The 22161-nt window shown below is 46.8% G+C and overlaps 1 pseudogene; it reads left to right on the top strand.

The window, feature by feature from the left end:
* LOC115130604 (kinesin heavy chain-like) overlaps positions 1-22161 on the top strand; it is a 47616-nt pseudogene that overhangs the window by 7395 nt on the left and 18060 nt on the right.

Raw genomic sequence — 22161 nt, 5'->3', positions numbered from 1 at the left:
GAGCTTGAGAGGATCTGCAGAGAAGGATGGGAGAAACTCCCCAAATACAGGTGTGCCAAGCTTGAAGTGTCATACCCAAGAATACTCGGGGCTGTAATCGCTTCCAAAGGGGCTTCAACAAAGTACTGAGTAAAGGGTCTGAATACTTATGTAAATTTGATATTTCGGCTTTATTTATTTTTGAATTTGCCCACAATTTTTTTAAATGTTTTTGCTTCGTCATTATGGAGTATTGTGTTTAGATTGATGAGGGGGGAAAAGTGGTCTGAATACTTTCCACATACTTATTCAAGGGCTTTGATGAACATGACTCAGGAGGATAGCTAGAACACTGTTGCTAGTAGTTTCATCAAGCAACAGGGTTCTAGCTATCCTCTAGCACTGAAGGATAGCTAGAACCCTGTTGTTTCATCAAGCAACAGTGTTCTAGGGACTGGAGGTGTTCGTTGCTTGATGAAACTGGGGACTGGAGGATAGCTAGAAACACTGTTCTTAGAAACTGGGGACTGAAGGATGAAACTGGGGACTAGAAAACCCTGTTGGGGACTTGGAGGATGAAACTGGGGACTGGAGGATAGCTAGAAACACTGTTGCTTGATGAAACTGGGGACTGGAGGATAGGACTGATGAAAGGATGGAGAATAGCTAGAAACACCTGTTGCTTGATGAAACTGGGGACTGGAGGATAGCTAGAAACACTGTTGCTTGATGAAACTGGGGACTGGAGGATAGCTAGAAACACCGTTGCTTGATGAAACTGGGGACTGGAGGATAGCTACAAACACTGTTGCTTGATGAAACTGGGGACTGGAGGATAGCTACAAACACTGTTGCTTGATGAAACTGGGGACTGGAGAATAGCTAGAAACACTGTTGCTTGATGAAACTGGGGACTGGAGGATAGCTAGAACCCTGTTGCTTGATGAAACTGGGGACTGGAGGATAGCTAGAACCCTGTTGCTTGATGAAACTGGGGACTGGAGGATAGCTAGAAACACCGTTGCTTGACGGGGAAAATGCATATGACCTTCAGTTGAATGAATCCCAGCCCCACCTCACCCCATCAAAGCCCCAGGGTGAGTAAACCCACTCTTAGCCAGGAGGAACCTCTCATTATACGATCCATCAATCAATTCTGCTGCTTTTCAATTCATCTCGGTTTGAAATCAGTCTGACCGAATGTCAACTGTCCCAGATATTATTTTTTAGATTAGACTAGCAGGACAACAACAAAGTGGGAAGCAATAGTTCACTCCTACAGCAGTATAGAGTAGTGCCTGGTGGTGGTCTGTCTCCAAGAGGGATGAGAGACACATGCACAACTACACACACATGCACAACTACACGCACACATAAATACACTCGCTTGCTATGGAAGAGGAGGGAGAGTATTTCTGACTGTGGTGCTTCTAGCTCCCCATGCACACATTCACACAGGCATTCAATGACATTTCACAAACACAGATGGACATGTGAATCCACATGAACTGTACATCCTACACAGAAGTTCTAAAACACTCCTAACCCGCCATCTCAAAGTAGAGGAGTGACTGACTTCATCACTACTTGTATTTGTGAGAGGTATTGACATGTTGAAAGCACTGAGCTGCCTGATTAAATGACATAGCACACAGCTCAGACACCCATGCATAGCCCACAAGACATGCCACCAGAGGTCTCTTCACAGTCCCCAAGTCCAGAACAGACTATGGGAGGTGCACAGTACTATATAGAGCCATGACTACACATCAGGTAACAGATGCAAGCAATAAAATTAGATTTAAAAAACGGATTAAAAATACACCTTATGGAACAGCAGGGACTCTGAAGCAAAACTAACATAGACAGAGACATGCACTATACACACACGTGCACATGGATTTTGTGTTGTAGATATGTGATAGTGGAGCAGGGGCCCGAGGGCACACACTTTGTGTGCTTTGAAAATTGTATAACTGCCTTAATTTTGCTGTACCCCAGGAAGAATAGCTGCTGCCTTGGCTAATGGGGATCCTTTTCCTGTGTAACTGTTTCTGGGCCTGCTTCATTCAAGCCCATCCCAGGATGCTATTAGCAGAAAAATCTGTGGTTGTCTCTGTCTCCAAAGTAAACTCCAGGCCCACAGTGTAAGGAGACAGGTGATCTGTCCTATACTAAGTGAATAATCAGACAGGCGTACTGTTGTGACAGGATAACTGATCTGAGGTCTGTTTAGAGTTGCTCCGGCTGTACCTCAGAGCAGGAGGAGACTGGTTTAGTGTGACACCTTCTAGACACACTGACTCTGAAAGAGATCTGGAGGGAACAAGGTCACCACAGTCATGGAACCTTGCTTGATGTAATACGGACTCTATTTTCTCACCTTGTCAGATTGTCAGACCCTGCTTGCAGTCAAAAGATTCAACGGTGAGAACGTGTCTGAGGCGGAAAATGTTTAGTCTTTATTCACGTCATTACATTCAGTTCTGTTGATGAAAATAACTGACAACGGTTCCTCAGGAATGGACTAACGGTGAAATTAGACTATTGACAGTTGCTTTATTTTGTCCCTTGCAGAGTAAGCTCTATGTGTTTGACCGAGTCCTGCCACCCAACACAGCCCAGGAGCAAGTCTACGATGCCTGTGCCAAGCAGATCAGAGACACTCTGTCCTGCAGTCTCTTTATCTGACCTCTTCTCCTCCTCACCGTCATCATCATCATCATTTCATCATCATTTACATTTACATTTTAAGTCATTTAGCAGACGCTCTTATCCAGAGCGACTTACAAATTGGTGCATTCACCTTATGACATCCAGTGGAACAGTAGTGCACCTAAATCTTTTAGGGGGGTGAGAGGGATTACTTTATCCTATCCTAGGTATTCCTTAAAGAGGTGGGGTTTCAGGTGTCTCCGGAAGGTGGTGATTGACTCCGCTGTCCTGGCGTCGTGAGGGAGTTTGTTCCACCATTGGGGGGCCAGAGCAGCGAACAGTTTTGACTGGGCTGAGCGGGAACTGTACTTCCTCAGTGGTAGGGAGGCGAGCAGGCCAGAGGTGGATGAACGCAGTGCCCTTGTTTGGGTGTAGGGCCTGATCAGAGCCTGGAGGTACTGAGGTGCCGTTCCCCTCACAGCTCCGTAGGCAAGCACCATGGTCTTGTAGCGGATGCGAGCTTCAACTGGAAGCCAGTGGAGGGAGCGGAGGAGCGGGTGACGTGAGAGAACTTGGGAAGGTTGAACACCAGACGGGCTGCGGCGTTCTGGATGAGTTGTAGGGGTTTAATGGCACAGGCAGGGAGCCCAGCCAACAGCGAGTTGCAGTAATCCAGACGGGAGATGACAAGTGCCTGGATTAGGACCTGCGCCGCTTCCTGTGTGAGGCAGGGTCGTACTCTGCGGATGTTGTAGAGCATGAACCTACAGGAACGGGCCACCGCCTTGATGTTAGTTGAGAACGACAGGGTGTTGTCCAGGATCACGCCAAGGTTCTTAGCGCTCTGGGAGGAGGACACAATGGAGTTGTCAACCGTGATGGCGAGATCATGGAACGGGCAGTCCTTCCCCGGGAGGAAGAGCAGCTCCGTCTTGCCGAGGTTCAGCTTGAGGTGGTGATCCGTCATCCACACTGATATGTCTGCCAGACATGCAGAGATGCGATTCGCCACCTGGTCATCAGAAGGGGGAAAGGAGAAGATTAATTGTGTGTCGTCTGCATAGCAATGATAGGAGAGACCATGTGAGGTTATGACAGAGCCAAGTGACTTGGTGTATAGCGAGAATAGGAGAGGGCCTAGAACAGAGCCCTGGGGGACACCAGTGGTGAGAGCACGTGGTGTGGAGACGGATTCTCGCCACGCCACCTGGTAGGAGCGACCTGTCAGGTAGGACGCAATCCAAGCGTGGGCCGCGCCGGAGATGCCCAACTCGGAGAGGGTGGAGAGGAGGATCTGATGGTTCACAGTATCGAAGGCAGCCGATAGGTCTAGAAGGATGAGAGCAGAGGAGAGAGAGTTAGCTTTAGCAGGGCGGAGCGCCTCCGTGATACAGAGAAGAGCAGTCTCAGTTGAATGACTAGTCTTGAAACCTGACTGATTTGGATCAAGAAGGTCATTCTGAGAGAGATAGCTGGAGAGCTGGCCAAGGACGGCACGTTCAAGAGTTTTGGAGAGAAAAGAAAGAAGGGATACTGGTCTGTAGTTGTTGACATCGGAGGGATCGAGTGTAGGTTTTTTCAGAAGGGGTGCAACTCTCGCTCTCTTGAAGACGGAAGGGACGTAGCCAGCGGTCAGGGATGAGTTGATGAGCGAGGTGAGGTAAGGGAGAAGGTCTCCGGAAATGGTCTGGAGAAGAGAGGAGGGGATAGGGTCAAGCGGGCAGGTTGTTGGGCGGCCGGCCGTCACAAGACGCGAGATTTCATCTGGAGAGAGAGGGGAGAAAGAGGTCAGAGCACAGGGTAGGGCAGTGTGAGCAGAACCAGCGGTGTCGTTTGACTTAGCAAACGAGGATCGGATGTCGTCGACCTTCTTTTCAAAATGGTTGACGAAGTCATCTGCAGAGAGGGAGGAGGGGGGGGGAGGAGGATTCAGGAGGGTGGAGAAGGTTGCAAAGAGCTTCCTAGGGTTAGAGGCAGATGCTTGGAATTTAGAGTGGTAGAAAGTGGCTTTAGCAGCAGAGAGAGAAGAGGAAAATGTAGAGAGGAGGGAGTGAAAGGATGTCAGGTCCGCAGGGAGGCGAGTTTTCCTCCATTTCCGCTCGGCTGCCCGGAGCCCTGTTCTGTGAGCTCGCAATGAGTCGTCGAGCCACGGAGCGGGAGGGGAGGACCGAGCCGGCCTGGAGGATAGGGGACATAGAGAGTCAAAGGATGCAGAAAGGGAGGAGAGGAGGGTTGAGGAGGCAGAATCAGGAGATAGGTTGGAGAAGGTTTGAGCAGAGGGAAGAGATGATAGGATGGAAGAGGAGAGAGTAGCGGGGAGAGAGAGCGAAGGTTGGGACGGCGCGATACCATCCGAGTAGGGCAGTGTGGGAAGTGTTGGATGAGAGCGAGAGGGAAAAGGATACAAGGTAATGGTCGGAGACTTGGAGGGGAGTTGCAACGAGGTTAGTGGAAGAACAGCATCTAGTAAAGATGAGGTCGAGCGTATTTCCTGCCTTGTGAGTAGGGGGAAGGTGAGAGGGTGAGGTCAAAAGAGGAGAGGAGTGGAAAGAAGGAGGTAGAGAGGAATGAGTCAAAGGTAGACGTGGGGAGGTTAAAGTCGCCCAGAACTGTGAGAGGTGAGCCGTCCTCAGGAAAGGAGCTTATCAAGGCATCAAGCTCATTGATGAACTCTCCGAGGGAACCTGGAGGGCGATAAATGATAAGGATGTTAAGCTTGAAAGGGCTGGTAACTGTGACAGCATGGAATTCAAAGGAGGCGATAGACAGATGGGTAAGGGGAGAAAGAGAGAATGACCACTTGGGAGAGATGAGGATCCCGGTGCCACCACCCCGCTGACCAGAAGCTCTCGGGGTGTGCGAGAACACGTGGGCAGACGAAGAGAGAGCAGTAGGAGTAGCAGTGTTGTCTGTGGTGATCCATGTTTCCGTCAGTGCCAAGAAGTCGAGGGACTGGAGGGAGGCATAGGTTGAGATGAACTCTGCCTTGTTGGCCGCAGATCGGCAGTTCCAGAGGCTACCGGAGACCTGGAACTCCACGTGGGTCGTGCGCGCTGGGACCACCAGATTAGGGTGGCCGCGGCCACGCGGTGTGGAGCGTTTGTATGGTCTGTGCAGAGAGGAGAGAACAGGGATAGACAGACACATAGTTGACAGGCTACACAAGAGGCTACGCTAATGCAAAGGAGATTGGAATGACAAGTGGACTACACGTCTCGAGTGTTCAGAAAGTTAAGCTTACGTAGCAAGAATCTTATTGACTAAAATGATTAAAATGATACAGTACTGCTGAAGTAGGCTAGCTGGCAGAGGCTGCGTTGTTGACTATGTAGGCTAGCTGGCATTGGCTGCGTTGTTGACACTACACTAATCAAGTCGTTCTGAGTGTAATAGTTTCTACTGTGCTGCTATTCGGGGCTAGCTGGCTAGCTAGCAGTGTTGATTACGTTACGTTGCGTTAAAAGAACGACAATAGCTGGCTAGCTAACCTAGGAAATCGCTCTAGACTACACAATTATCTTTGATACAAAGACGGCTATGTAGCTAGCTACGATCAAACAAATCAAGCCGTTGTACTGTAATGAAATGAAATGAAAAATGTGATACTACCTGTGGAGCGAAGCGAAATGCGACCGGATTGTTGAGTGCAGAAGTTCTGTTCGGTAGACGTTGGCTAGCTGTTGGCTAGCTAGCAGAGTCTCCTACGTTAAGGTCGACATAAAACTACACACTCTAAACTACACAATTATCTTGGATACGAAGACAGCAAAGACAACTATGTAGCTAGCTAACACTACACTAATCAAGTCGTTCAGTTGAGTGTAATAGTTGTGCTGCTAATCGGTAGACGGTGGACTAGCTAACGGTGGACGTTAGCTAGCTGGCTAGCTGCAGGGCAGTGTAGACTGCGTTAGGACGACGAAATACGATAATTACGCAATTATCTATGATACAAAGACGGCTATGTAGCTAGCTAAGAAGAAATTGCTAAGATTAGACAAATCAAACCGTTGTACTATAATGAAATGTAATGAAATGTAATACTACCTGCGGACCGAGTGCAGATGCGACCGCTCGCTCCAACCCGGAAGTGTTGCACTATATTTGGATTGAATTACCCTTACCTCATATCAACTCAGCTCCAGAGCTATTATGAAAGATGTAACCCCAGTGTCTGCATTTTGTAGATGTGCTGGGCGAGTACAATGGAACAATCTTTGCCTATGGCCAGACCTCATCAGGAAAGATCCACACCATGGAGATAAGTCAGAAGGATATTTTGATGCCTCATTGTGATTTGTGCTAGAACCAAAGAGATTATTTTAGAGATTAGATTAAGGATAGCAGATGTTAGGCTTCAGTGAAGCTACTGTGCAAGTATGACCATTAGCAGCTAATTTGATGGAGTTTTACAAGCCAGTACAAAGGAGAGGCTCATGGAACATAAAACCGTTTAAAGAGGAGCCAGAGATACAGACTAGAATCAGGTTTACCTTTTGGCCTTGCTGCCTGCATCTGTAGGTGATCTAGTGACCCATTGGCTGAGCTGGTAGTGACTGGAGTTTAAAGGAATAGTTAATGCAAAATCTATATTTGGATTGAATTACCCTTACCTTGATTTGTGTCTGAAGGCCCATGGTGACAGAATCCACAATAATCCATTATGTACTTCTGTCTACAGCCTGGAGTTGGCATACTAGCATCGTCAGACTTCATGAATGGCAACAGCCGGACCGATGTTAGCAGAGCTGCACTGCAAGCCGAGACATCAGAAACACTCCAAACTAAGTTTGGTAGTTAGTGGAGTTAGCAGGGATTTTTTTAAACAAATAACTCCTGGAATCTAGTTCCTCAGCACTGAAACTATTACCTCACGTAGCAACAGCACAGGGCATCTGTATGTGTCTTCCATTGATGATGTCCTCCTGGGGCAAGGCACTTAGACGCAGATTGCTTTCCGGATAACATAGGAACCCGTAAACCATAGGAAGTATCAGAGCATTTAAAATGTTTCATTGCAAAATGACAACATTCTCGCGTGGAAGAAAACCTGGACAGTTTCTTTGTGAGTATTGACTCTACCAAACTTAGTTTGAAGCATTTTTGAAGAAGTTTTGTCTTGCAGTGCAGGTTTGCGAACATCGATTCGGCTGTTTCCATTCATTAAATAAAGTACATCCTGGATTTTTGTGGATTCTGTCACCATGGGCCTTCAGACACAACTCAAGGTAAGGGTAATTTAACACAAATATATATTTTGCATGAACTATCCCTTTAAGATGATTACCTCAGTCATAATCCTAACATGATTTCAAAAGCGAGTTTTAGACGATTAAACATAGTGTTGCGGAAACATGTTTTTTACAGGCGGATTGAAATTGTGCTGTGGTTACCCAGGCGACAGACACTTGAGATTGTCAAACATGTTTGCTTCATTTAAGGGAGGTGCCAGTCAGTATGCATATACAATACATCACCAACAGACTTTTCAGCAAAAATCTCTCTCATGCTTGTGTTGCGGAAGAAAATGTCTGGTTCTCCTTGAATGGGAACATTCCCTGCAGTCCTTCCCTCCTGCTGTGTCTTCCTTCCTGGCATACCTTGATTTAGGCTGACTGCCTATGCCAGACGGCACGCCAAAATAGCAGCGAGGTGTTACGCCGCCATGATTCACATGATGTGCACCATGCGATTCCACATACATACAATAGCCTCCTATTCAGCTGCAGCCGTTGCCCTGGAAACAGCCCAGAGAGCCTTCAGCAAGCCTCAGGATAAAATTGGAAAACATTTATTCCATTATTCCTCAGCAGCTAATGGAAGGGCGGGGAAGCGATGGTGGCAGTATGATTAGCTTCCACGCTGCCAGCCTGACCAGAATATAAAACTACCCTTGTTATGTGCTTAATCTATGATGCTATTATACATCTTCCTATCCTCGTCTACCTAGCCAGCATCATATTACCATATGAATGGCATCAGCCCTGAGGCAAATGACACACTGTGATAGTCCATTACATTTCTATTGTCAAATCAATATAATTTTTATTATGTTTGGGCTGGATTAGGAGAGGTAAGACTGAATGAAATTGAGGTGGGGGATGAGGGGACTAAAGTAAAGGAAATTCAGGCTGGCAAAGGAGCTTGTAATGAAACCCCTTGAGGTAACATGTATATTTCTCATCAGTAGGAGGACCCGGGCCTTATGAAAGCTAAGAGGGTTAAGGCCTTTGTTTGAGGAGAAATGGTGAGTGCTTTTTCCCTCTGTAATGAACCTGTATTGCTACTTGCCATTTCAACTTTTGGGAATGCTAAGTGTTGTAGTCTATCTTGTTTATTTGATATCTGGAGTGTGTTTTTTTCCCAGGACAAGCTACATGACTCTCAGCAGATGGGTATTATCCCCGTATCAGCAGGGACATCTTTGACCACATCTACCCCATGGACGAGAACCTGGAGTTCCACATCAAGGTAACAGACACACCATGGCCCCTCTGGAACCCTGGCTAGGTTCCACATCAAGGTAACAGACACACCATGGCCCCTCCGGAACCCTGGCTAGGTTCCACATCAAGGTAACAGACACACCATGGCCCCTCCGGAACCCTGGCTAGGTTCCACATCAAGGTAACAGACACACCATGGCCCCTCTGGAACCCTGGCTAGGTTCCACATCAATGTAACAGACACACCATGGCCCCTCTGGAACCCTGGCTAGGTTCCACATCAAAGTAACAGACACACCATGGCCCCTCTGGAACCCTGGCTAGGTTCCACATCAAGGTAACAGACACACCATGGCCCCTCCGGAACCGTGGCTAGGTTCCACATCAAGGTAACAGACACACCATGGCCCCTCTGGAACCCTGGCTAGGTTCCACATCAAGGTAACAGACACACCATGGCCCCTCTGGAACCCTGGCTAGGTTCCACATCAAGGTAACAGACACACCATGGCCCCTCCGGAACCGTGGCTAGGTTCCACATCAAGGTAACAGACACACCATGGCCCCTCTGGAACCCTGGCTAGGTTCCACATCAAGGATAACAGACACACCATGGCCCCTCTGGAACCTGGGCTAGGTTCCACATCAAGGTAACATACACACCATGGCCCCTCTGGAACCCTGGCTAGGTTCCACATCAAGGTAACAGACACACCATGGCCCCTCTGGAACCTGGGCTAGGTTCCACATCAAGGATAACAGACACACCATGGCCCCTCCGGAACCTGGGCTAGGTTCCACATCAAGGTAACAGACACACCATGGCCCCTCTGGAACCCTGGCTAGGTTCCACATCAAGGTAACAGACACACCATGGCCCCTCCGGAACCCTGGCTAGGTTCCACATCAAGGTAACAGACACACCATGGCCCCTCTGGAACCCTGGCTAGGTTCCACATCAAGGTAACAGACACACCATGGCCCCTCTGGAACCTGGGCTAGGTTCCACATCAAGGATAACAGACACACCATGGCCCCTCCGGAACCTGGGCTAGGTTCCACATCAAGGTTAACAGACACACCATGGCCCCTCCGGAACCTGGGCTAGGTTCCACATCAAGGTAACAGACACACCATGGCCCCTCTGGAACCCTGGCTAGGTTCCACATCAAGGTAACAGACACACCATGGCCCCTCCGGAACCTGGGCTAGGTTCCACATCAAGGTAACAGACACACCATGGCCCCTCTGGAACCTGGGCTAGGTTCCACATCAAGGTAACAGACACACCATGGCCCATCTGGAACCGGGGCTAGGTTCCACATCAAGGATAACAGACACACCATGGCCCCTCCGGAACCTGGGCTAGGTTCCACATCAAGGTAACAGACACACCATGGCCCCTCCGGAACCGTGGCTAGGTTCCACATCAAGGTAACAGACACACCATGGCCCCTCTGGAACCTGGGCTAGGTTCCACATCAAGGATAACAGACACACCATGGCCCCTCCGGAACCTGGGCTAGGTTCCACATCAAGGTAACAGACACACCATGGCCCCTCTGGAACCCTGGCTAGGTTCCACATCAAGGTAACAGACACACCATGGCCCCTCCGGAACCCTGGCTAGGTTCCACATCAAGGTAACAGACACACCATGGCCCCTCTGGAACCCTGGCTAGGTTCCACATCAAGGTAACAGACACACCATGGCCCCTCTGGAACCTGGGCTAGGTTCCACATCAAGGATAACAGACACACCATGGCCCCTCCGGAACCTGGGCTAGGTTCCACATCAAGGTAACAGACACACCATGGCCCCTCTGGAACCCTGGCTAGGTTCCACATCAAGGTAACAGACACACCATGGCCCCTCCGGAACCCTGGCTAGGTTCCACATCAAGGTAACAGACACACCATGGCCCCTCTGGAACCTGGGCTAGGTTCCACATCAAGGTAACAGACACACCATGGCCCATCTGGAACCGGGGCTAGGTTCCACATCAAGGATAACAGACACACCATGGCCCCTCCGGAACCTGGGCTAGGTTCCACATCAAGGTAACAGACACACCATGGCCCCTCTGGAACCCTGGCTAGGTTCCACATCAAGGTAACAGACACACCATGGCCCCTCTGGAACCTGGGCTAGGTTCCACATCAAGGTAACAGACACACCATGGCCCCTCCGGAACCCTGGCTAGGTTCTACGTCAATGTAACAGACACACCATGGCCCCTCCGGAACCCTGGCTAGGTTCCACATCAAGGTAACAGACACACCATGGCCCCTCTGGAACCTGGGCTAGGTTCCACATAAAGGATAACAGACACACCATGGCCCCTCCGGAACCCTGGCTAGGTGCTCAGTGTCCATGTAATTTAGGCTAGCTTGCCTTCAGAGCAAATAGTCTATGTTAAGATATCATTTAGCAGGATTTGTCAATATATGAGAATGTATATTAAGATGTTATGAAAGTGTATGATCAGTGTATTATGTGTACCATATACAATGTGAATGGAACAGGTGCTGTGGTGGCTGAGGGATAGTCCAGTAGTAAACCAAATGGAAGGTCACAACACAAAAGCCTAGGAACCCGAGTGCTGGTCTGTTAGAATAGTGAGTACTTCACCAAGGACAAGACTGGCACAGGAGTAATGCTGTCAAAGTCCTGTTTATTAACGGTTTGTTTATATGCAGTGTGTGATATACATTATATGACCAAAAGGCATTAATATGGAGCTGGTACACGCTTTGCTGCTATGACAGCCTCCACTCTTCTGTGAAGGCTTTCCACTATAAGTTGGAACATTGCTGCTATGACAGCCTCCACTCTTCTGTGAAGGCGTTCCACTATAAGTTGGAACATTGCTGCTATGACAGCCTCCACTCTTCTGTGAAGGCTTTCCACTATAAGTTGGAACATTGCTGCTATGACAGCCTCCACTCTTCTGTGAAGTCTTTCCACTATAAGTTGGAACATTGCTGCTATAACAGCCTCTACCCTTCTGTGAAGGCTTTCCACTATAAGTTGGAACATTGCTGCGGGACTTGCTTCCATTCAACTATAAGAGCATTAGTAAGGTTGGGCACTGATGTTGGGCGATTAGGCCTGACTCGCAGTCGGAGTTCCAATTCATTCCAAAGGTGTTCGATGGGGTTGAGGTCAGGGCTCTGTGCAGGCCAGTCAAGTTCTTCCACACCAATCTCAACAAATCATTTCTGTATGGACCTGGCTTTGTGCAGTGGGGCATTGTCATGCTGAAACAGGAAAGGGCCTTCCCCACAAAGTTGGAAGCACAGAATCATCTAGAATGTCATTGTCTGCTGTGGCTTTAAGAATTCCCCTCACTAGAACTAAGGGACGTGGCCCGAACCATGAAAAACAGCCCCAGAACATTATTCCTCCTCCACCAAACTTTACAGTTGGCACTATGCATTTGGTCAGGTAGCGTTCTCCTGGCATCTGCCAAACCCATATTTATCCGTCAGAGTGCCAGATGGTGAAGCATGATTCATCACTCCAGAGAACGCGTTTCCAATGCTCCAGAGTCCAATGGCGGCGAGCTTTACACCACTCCAGCCGACACTTTGCATTGCGCATGGTGATCTTAGGCTTGTGTGCGGCTGCTCAGCCATGGAAACCCATTTCATGAATCCCCTGACGAACACATCTTGTTCTGGCGCTGCTTCCAGAGACAGTTTGGAATTCGGTAGTGAGTGTTGCATACGAGGACAGACCATTTTTAAGCCCTACATGCTTCAGCACTGAGCTTGTGTGGCCTACCACTTTGCAGCTGAGCCATTGTTACTCCTAGACATTTCCACATCACAATAACCACACTTACAGTTGACCAGGGCAGCCCTAGCAGGGGAGAAATTTGAAGAAAGGTGGCATCCTATGACGGTTCCACGTTGAAAGGCACTGAGCTCTTCAGTAAGGCCATTATTTTGTCAATGTTTGTCTATGGAGAGCGCATGGCTGTGTGTTCAATTTTATACACCTGTCAGCAACAGGTGTGGCTGAAATAGCCGACACCACTAATTTGAAGTGGTGTCCACATACTTTTGTATATATAGTGTATGTTGTGTCTTTATACATCTCCTACTTTGAAATCTACTTAGACAAAATCAGAGACTTATTGGATGGTGAGTAAAGACTTTATAGTTTTAATAAAGTTTGGAATGCTGAAATATGAGGTTGCCATTTTTCTTTTTCAGTGTCAAAGACCAACCTGGCGGTGCATGAGGACAAAAACAAGGTGCCCTATGTTAAGGTGGGTATCCAATCTCTGTTGCTAAAGTGCTATAAACAGAAATTATTTCAATTGTTGATAATATTATTGTTCATTCACTAATCACAGTAAATAATATTTCTGGTAAATACCCCACTATATTGTGGTTCTGATGCAACATTTACCTCAGCTTCACACACATTCCCACTTTCACACACAGGGCTGTACGGAACGCTTTGTGTCCAGTCCAGAAGAGGTTATGGATGTCATCGATGAGGGAAAGTCCAATCATCACGTGGCTGTTACAAGTAAGTGCTTCTCTTTTCCTCTGGAATCACACATTTAATGAATAAATACATTTGAAGCCCATTTTCTGTGCTACCACTCAAATGTTGTGTTTCTGTTTATTTGTCCACACAGTCATGAATGAGCACAGTTCTCGCAGTCACAGCATCTTCCTGATCAACATCAAGCAGGAGAACATAGAGATAGAACTGAAGCTGTCGGGACAACTTTACCTGGTGGATCTGGCTGGTAATGAGAAGGTGAGAAGTCTACCTGGTGGATCAGGCTGGTAATGAGAAGGTGAGAAGTCTACCTGGTGGATCAGGCTGGTAATGAGAAGGTGAGAAGTCTACCTGGTGGATCAGGCTGGTAGTGAGAAGTCTACCTGGTGGATCAGGCTGGTAATGAGAAGGTGAGAAGTCTGCCTGGTGGATCTGGCTGGTAATGAGAAGGTGAGAAGTCTACCTGGTGGATCAGGCTGGTAGTGAGAAGTCTACCTGGTGGATCTGGCTGGTAATGAGAAGGTGAGAAGTCTACCTGGTGGATCTGGCTGGTAGTGAGAAGGTGAGAAGTCTACCTGGTGGATCTGGCTGGTAGTGAGAAGGTGAGAAGTCTACCTGGTGGATCTGGCTGGTAGTGAGAAGATGAGAAGTCTACCTGGTGGATCTGGCTGGTAGTGAGAAGGTGAGAAGTCTACCTGGTGGATCTGGCTGGTAATGAGAAGGTGAGAAGTCTACCTGGTGGATCTGGCTGGTAGTGAGAAGGTGAGAAGTCTACCTGGTGGATCTGGCTGGTAGTGAGAAGGTGAGAAGTCTACCTGGTGGATCTGGCTGGTAATGAGAAGGTGAGAAGTCTACCTGGTGGATCTGGCTGGTAGTGAGAAGGTGAGAAGTCTACCTGGTGGATCTGGCTGGTAATGAGAAGGTGAGAAGTCTACCTGGTGGATATAGCTGGTAGTGAGAAGGTGAGTGGTCTTCCCTCTTACTACCCTCCCTCTCTGCCTCTCAACCCTCTCATCTCCTTCTCTCACTTGGTCTTCCCTTCCACCCCACTTCTTACTCTCCTCTTCCTTTCCTCACCTCTCTCCCCTACATCTCCTTCTCTCTCTCCCCCTGCCCCTCTCTCTCTCCCTCCTACCTCTCCTTCTCTCCCTCCTCTTCCTTTCCTCACCTATCTCCCCTGCCTCCTCTGCTCTCTCTCTCTCCCCTGCCTCTCCTGCTCTCTCTCTCTCTCTCTCTCTCTCTCCTGCTCTCTCTCCCCCACCTCTCATTTTCTCTCTCTCTCCCCTGCCTATCATTTTCTCTCTCTCTCTCCCCTGCCTCTCATTTTCTCTCTTTCTCTCTCTCTCTCTCTCTCTCTCCCCTGCCTCTCATTTTCTCTCTCCTTCTCTCTCTCTCTCTCTCTCTCTCTCTCTCTCTCTCTCTCTCCCTGCCTCTCATTTTCTCTCTCTCTCTCTCTCTCTCTCTCTCTCTCTCTCTCTCTCCTGCCTCTCCTTCTCTCTTCAATAAATCAACTTTTTCAATAAATCATCTTTACACCCATGCATACCCCACAAGACATGCCACCAGAGGTCTCTTTACAATCCCAAGTCCAGAACAGACTATGGGAGGCGCACAGTACTATATAGAGCCATGATAACATGGAACTCTATTCCACATCAGATAACTGATGCAAGCAGTAGAATCAGATTGAAAAAAAAACAAATAAAAATACACCTTATGGAACAGCTGGGACTGTGAAGAGATACACACACACACACACACACACACACACACACACACACACACACACACACACACACACAAACACACATACACATGTACTCTACACACACATGTGTATTGTAGATATGTGGTAGTAGAGTAGTGGCCTGAGGGCACACAATGTGTTGTGAAAAGTGTTATGAAATGTAATGTCATGTCATATTTTTGATTGTATATATCTGCCTTAATGTTTCTGGACCCCAGGAAGGGTAGCTACTGCCTTGGCAGCAGTTAATGGGGATCCATAAAAAATATACACTGAGTATACAAAACATTAAGAACACCTGATATTTCCATGACATCGACTGAACAGGTGAATCCAGGTGAAAGCTATGATCCCTTATTGATGTCACTTGTTAAATCCACTTCAATCAGTGTAGCTGGAAGGAATTTTAAGCCTTGAGAAAATTGTTACATGCATTGTGTATGTGTGCCATTCAGAGGGCCAACTCCACACATCAGTGGGAAGCATTGGAGTCAACATGGGTCAGCATCCCTGTGCAATGCTTCGACACCTTGTAGAGTCCATTCCCAGACGATTTGAGTTTTCAATATTAGGAAGGTTTTCCTAATGTTTGGTATACTCAGTGTATATAAACTCAGCAAAAAAAGAAACATCCCTTTTTCAGGACCCTGTCTTTCAAAGATATTTCGTAAAAATCCAAATAACTTCACAGATCTTCATTGTAAAGGGGTTAAACACTGTTTCCGATGCTTGTTCAATGAACCATAAACAATTAATAACAAGATGGCAACAACAACTGTCTGAGTTACACCAGGAACGCACAATCCCTCCATCAGTGTTCAGACTGTCCGCAATAGGCTGAGAAAGGCTGGACTGATGGCTTGTAGGCCTATTGTAAGGCAGGTCCTCACCAGACACCACCGGCAACAACGTTGCCTATGGGCACAAACCCACCGTCGCTGGACCAGACAGGGCTGGCAGAAAGTGCTCTTCACTGACGAGTCGCGGTTTTGTCTCACCAGGGGTGCTGGTCGGATTCGCTTTTATCGTCGAAGGAATGAGCGTTACACCAAGGCCTGTACTCTAGAGCAGGATCGATTTGGAAGTGGAGGATCCGTCATGGTCTGGGGCGGTGTGTCACAGCATCATCGGACTGAGCTTATTGTCACTGCAGGCAATCTCAACGTTGTGCTTTACAGGGAAGACATCCTCCTCCCTCATGTGGTACCCTTTCTGCAGGCTCATCCTGAAATGACCCTCCAGCATGACAAAGCCACCAGCCATACTGCTCGTTCTGTGCGTGATTTCCTGCAAGACAGGAATGCCAGTGTTCTGCCATGGCCAGCGAAGAGCCTCAATCCCATTGAGCACGTCTGGGACCTGTTGGTAGCGGAGGGTGAGGGCTAGGGCCGTTCCCCCCAGAAGTGTCCGGGAACTTGCAGGTGCCTTGGTGAAATAGTGGGGTAACATCTCACAGCGAGAACTGGCAAATCTGGTGCAGTCCATGAGGAGGAGATGCACTGCAGTACTTATTGCAGCTGGTGGCCACACCAGATACTGACGGTTACTTTTGATTTTGACCCCCCCCCCCCCCCCCTGTACAGGGACACATTCAATTTCTGTTAGTCACATGTCTGTGGAACTTGTTCAGTTTATGTCTCAGTTGTTAAAACTTGTTATGTTCACACAAATATTCACACATGTTAAGTTTGCTGAAAATAAACGCAGTTGACAGTGAGAGGACATTTCATTTTTTGCTGAGTTTATATATACAGTGGCTTGCGAAAGTATTCACACCCTTGGCATTTTTATATTTTGTTGCCTTAAACCTGGAAATAAAATGTATTTTTGGGGGGTTTGTATCATTATCAAATTTGAAGATGAAAAATATTTTTTTATTGTGAAGCAAACAAGAAATAAGACAAAAAAACTAAAACTTTAGCATGCATAACTATTCACCCCCCCCCCCCCCCCCCAAAGTCAATACTTTCTGGAGACACCTTTTGCAGCAATTACAGCTGCACGTGTCTTGGGATATGTGACTATACGCTTGGCACATCTAGCCACTGGGATGTTTGCCCGTTCTTCAAGGCAAAACTGCTCCAGCTCCTTGAAGTCATACCACAGATTCTCAATTGGATTGAGGTCTGGGCTTTGACTAGGCCATTCCAAGACATTTAAATGTTTCCCCTTAAACCACTCGAGTGTTGCTTTAGCAGTATGCTTAGAGTCATTGTCCTGCTGGAAGGTGAACCTCCGTCCCAGTCTCAAATCTCTGGAAGACTGAAACAGGTTTCCTTCAAGAATTTCCCTGTATTTAGCACCATCATCATTCCTTAAATTCTGACTAGTTTCCCAGTCCCTGCTGATGAATAACATCCCTACAGCATGATACTGCCACCACCATGGTTCACTGTGGGGATGGTGCTCTCGGGGTGATGAGAGGTGTTGGGTTTACGCCATACATAGCGTTTTCCTTGATGGCCAAAATGCTCAATTTTAGTCTCATCTGACCAGAGTACCTTCTTCCATATATTTGGGGAGTCTCCCACTTGCCTTTTGGCGAGCACCAATTTCTTCTGGACACTCTTCCGTAAAGCACAGCTTTGTGGAGTGTACGGCTTAAAGTGGTCCTATGGACAGATACTCCAATATCTGCTGTGGAGCTTTGCAGCTCCTTCAGGGTTATCGTTGGTCTCTTTGTTGCCTCTCTGATTAATGCCCTCCTTGCCTGATCTGTGAGTTTTGGTGGGCGGCCCTCTCTTGGCAGGTTTGTTGTGGTGCCATATTCTTTCCATTTTTTAATAATGGATTTAATGGTGCTCCATGGGATGTTCAAAGTTTCTGATATTTTTTTATAACCCAACCCCAATCTGTACTGTTTGGCGAGCTCCTTGGCCTTCCTGGTGCCCCTTGCTTAGTGGTGTTGCAGACTCTGGGGCCTTTCAGAACAGGTGTATATGTACTGAGATCATGTGACAGATCATGTGCCACTTAGATTGCACACAGGTGGACTTTATTTACCTAATTATGTGACTTCTGAAGGTAGTTGGTTGCACCAGATCTTATTTAGGGGCTTTATAGCAACGGGTGTGAATACATATTCACGCACCACTTTATCGTTTAAAAAAAAAATGTTTTAATTATTTGAAACAAGTATTCTTTTTCATTTAACTTCACCAATTTGGACTATTTTGTGTGTCCATTTCATGAAATCCAAATAACAATCGATTTAAATTACAGGTTGTAATGCAACAAAATAGGAAAAACGTCAAGGGGATGAATAATTCTGCAAGGCACTGTATGTAATGTTTTTTTTTTCATTGTTGGACATTAAAGACTATAAAAATACCAGTAAATCAGCTCAAAGTGATTTTAATTTTGGTAATCTGTTCCCAAGTGTTCCCATTGCATAATAGAGACATGTGATCATATACAAATGTAAGCAAGGTTTGAAATGCTTATGTTTTAGTCAAATGTTATATCTGTTTGCGCTTCTTGCGGTCAATTTGCAGTCCACAAATTATTTGTAATTATGTTCTGGGGGCCTCTTGAGTTGTGAAGCGGTCTAAGGCGCTGCATCGCTGTGCTTGAGGTTTCACTACAGACCCGGGTTCAATCCCAGGCTGTGTCACCACTGGCTTTGCCCGATAGACCCAGGAGGCAGTGCACAATTGGCCCAGCATCGTCCAGGTCAGTGGAGGGTTTAGCCGGCCGGGATTTCCTTGTCCCATTGCGTCATAGCGACTCCTTGTTGCTCGGCGCCTGCAAACTGACTTTGGTTGCCAGCTGGACAGTGTTTCCTCTAACACATTGGTGCGGTTTACTTCCGGGTTAAGCAAGCAGTGCGGCTTGGCAGGGTCATGTTTCGGAGGAGACACGGCTCTCGACCTTCGCCTCTCTTGAGTCCGTAGGGGAGTTTCAGGGATGGGACAAGACTGTAACTACCAATTGGATATCATGGCTGAATCTAGTTGATGATCCCTGCTTTACATAATCAAATAATGATTTCCTTGTATATTTTATTTTTAAGTTTTGTATTGATGTTTTGTTCAGTTGTACCACTGACGAGGTATCCTACCTTTTCCTCACTTTATATGACCTCTTTTATAAGCAATTCCCTTATCCATGGACTGTCCATCCATTCCAACCTGTCTCGCTCTCTCTCTCTCTTTCATTCTCTCTCTCTCTCTCACTTTCATTCTCACACTCTCTCTCTCTCTTTCATTCTCACACTCTCTCTCGCTCTTTCATTCTCTCTCTCTCTCTATGTTGCAGAGCTAAAACCATTAAGAACACAGTGTCAGTGAACCAGGAGCTGACAGCTGAGGAGTGGAAGAAGAAGTACGAGAAGGAGAAGACCAAAGGCCTGAAATACATGATCCAGAAACTGGAGACCGAGCTCAAAAGCTGGAGAAAAGGTAACAGAGAGAGAGAGAGAGCACACAAACGAAAGTGGAGGAGCTGTAGCAATTATGGTCTAACGAGTACATCTCGACTGCAAGGCATACACAGTAAATTATGATAATTTACGCAAACCAATTGAATATATTGTGAACCCAGTTACTCTACTGCACAACCTTCTCTGGGAGCATCAGAAACTGTTTCCACACATCTCCCACCTTCTTCTGTCCTATGAACGCTAAGTTCTTCACTGACAGTCAGAGGTCATGGGGATGTGTCTAGATAAACCAACATTGTTACTGATGAAACTTTGTTTTCATTTGATGAAATTATTTTAATGAAAGTCATATAGAAGATATGTGGATGACCCAGAGGGGTTTTGTTCATCCTGGCCACTGAACAAGTGTAGAATAGGCTTCACTAATACGGTAGGATGGGGACTGGAGATGTTTTCCCAAACCACTCATCCGTTCACGCATTCTGTTTCCAGTCTTCTCATTTACTCACTGATTATTCCCCCTTCGCAAGCTTTGTTATTTCCAAATTAAATCCTTGCTAGAATAAATAGGTCGGTTGATGTTGGGATTTTAAGCAGCAGGCAATTTGTCATCTCAGTTTGGGCTGAGTTCTGTTCTGACCTGGATAGAGGTTTTCTGTCAAACAAACTGACATATTTAGTCTTGTTGTGTTTTCAACAACAGTATGTTCATCATGATATACTTTATGGATGCTGGGTTTGTAGCCATGATCACGGCCCTCCTCCTTGCATCCTTTGATACAGTACTTTTGTATTTTTGATATTGAGGTTGATATAAATTAAACATATACACTACATGACCAAAAGTATGTGGTCACCTGCTGGTCGAATATCTCATTCCAAAATCATGGGCATTCATTTGGAGCTGGTCCCCCCTTTGCTGCTATAACAGCCTTCTCTCTTCTGGTAAGGCTTCCACTTGATGTTGGAACATTGCTGCAGGTACTTGCTTCCATTCAGTCACAAGAGCATTATTGAGGTCACTGATGTTGGGCGATTAGGCCTGGCTCGCCGTCGGTATTCCAATTCCTCCCAAACGTGTTCGATGGGGTCGAGGTCAGGGCTTTCTGCAGGCCAGTCAAGTGCTTCCACACCGACAAAACATTTCTGTATGGACCTTGCTTTGCGGACTGGGGCATTGTCATGCTGAAACAGGAAAGGCCTTCCCCAAACTGTTGCCACAAAGTTGGAAACACAGAATCATCTAGAATGTTGCGTATGCTGTAGGGTTAATATTTCCCTTCACTGGAACTAAGGGGCCTTACCCGAACTATGTATAACAGCCTCAGACCATTATTCCTCCTCCACCAAACTTTACAGTTGCCACTATGCATTGGGTCAGGTAGCGTTCTCCTGGCTTCCACCAAACCCAGATTCGTTCGTCAGACTGCCAGATTGTGAAGCGTGATTCATCCCTCCAGAAATGCGTTCCCACTGCTCCTAGACGTTTCCACTTCACAATAACAGAACTTACAGTTCACCAGGGCAGCTCTAGCAGGGCAGAAATGTGAAAAACTGATTTGTTGGAAAGATGACAGTGCCACGTTGAAAGTCACTGAGCTCTTCAAAGAAAAATAATTCAGTAAGGCCATTCTACTGACAATGTTTGTCTATGGAGATTGCATGGCTGTGTGCTCGATTTTATACACCTATCAGCAACATCAGAATCCACTCATTTGAAAGGTTTTCCACATACTTTTATATATACAGTGTATCTCCAATTTGCATTGCAAAATAATGTATAATCATGAAAACAGATTGTTGATTCTCCCACCCCTTGTGAAGACATGTGAAGACCATTATAGTCAGAGTTCTCCATTGTGGAGGCTACACTCTTACAAAAAAAAACAGTTTCAAAAGGGTTATTTGGCTGTCCCCATAGGACAACCCTTTTTGGTTCTACATTTAACTCAAAAGGGTTATTTGGCTGTCCCCATAGGACAACCCTTTTTGGTTCTACATTTAACTCAAAAGGGTTATTTGGCTGTCCCCATAGGACAACCCTTTTTGGTTCTACATTTAACTCAAAAGGGTTATTTGGCTGTCCCCATAGGACAACCCTTTTTGGTTCTACATTTAACTCAAAAGGGTTATTTGGCTGTCCCCATAGGATAACCCTTTTTGGTTCTACATTTAACTCAATCACCTTCTCACATTGTAAGGGTTATTTGGCTGTCCCCATAGGACAACCCTTTTTGGTTCTACATTTAACTCAAAAGGGTTATTTGGCTGTCCCCATAGGACAACCCTTTTTGGTTCTACATTTAACTCAAAAGGGTTATTTGGCTGTCCCCATAGGACAACCCTTTTTGGTTCTACATTTAACTCAAAAGGGTTATTTGGCTGTCCCCATAGGATAACCCTTTTTGGTTCTACATTTAACTCAAAAGGG

Source organism: Oncorhynchus nerka, linkage group LG1 (genome assembly GCF_034236695.1).
Source record: "Oncorhynchus nerka isolate Pitt River linkage group LG1, Oner_Uvic_2.0, whole genome shotgun sequence".
Classification (NCBI taxonomy): domain Eukaryota; kingdom Metazoa; phylum Chordata; class Actinopteri; order Salmoniformes; family Salmonidae; genus Oncorhynchus; species Oncorhynchus nerka.
Note: the sequence above shows the minus strand (reverse complement) of the source record. Positions and strands in the feature narration are given on the sequence as shown.